We start from the raw sequence: 541 nt of genomic DNA, 5'->3' as shown, positions 1-541 counted from the left end.
ACAGAGAAATTAAAATTTAAAATATTAAAATGGTTATTTTAAGGTGTGGTGAAAATAAAATTTCATAAGTTAGCCAACATGGGCTATGCCAGGTAAAGGCCTCAAAATATGGGCTATTTTTGAGTGGGTTATATGGCCCAAGTGACATAGAGTGTAATTTCTTCTCATTTCTACTCCTTTGTACCAGCAGTTTTTAATTTCGTATAATTATATTAATTACTTATATTTTAACTATACATACAGCTCGAATCAAAAGCACTGACGCTACCGACATGTAAATCCGCCATGCCGCTTTCGTCGACCCCTCACTAGTACCTCCAAGTAAGGTAGAGCTATAATATTAACTGTGGATTAAGATAAAGTCAATAGTTTTTGCATAGACCTTATATTTATTTTAAAAAATATATTAAACAGGTATAAATATTCAATTGCGAATTTAGTAACTAAAATAAACTATGACATCAATTGCAAATTCAAAACCCATAAACTTCAAAGTCTGACTCCGTCCTCCCTCGGATGCTCCAAGACCCCCCACCCCCAC

This window comes from Nicotiana attenuata, unplaced genomic scaffold (assembly GCF_001879085.1).
Source record: "Nicotiana attenuata strain UT unplaced genomic scaffold, NIATTr2, whole genome shotgun sequence".
Classification (NCBI taxonomy): domain Eukaryota; kingdom Viridiplantae; phylum Streptophyta; class Magnoliopsida; order Solanales; family Solanaceae; genus Nicotiana; species Nicotiana attenuata.
The sequence above is the reverse complement of the archived record's forward strand: the minus strand, read 5'-3'. Positions refer to the sequence as shown.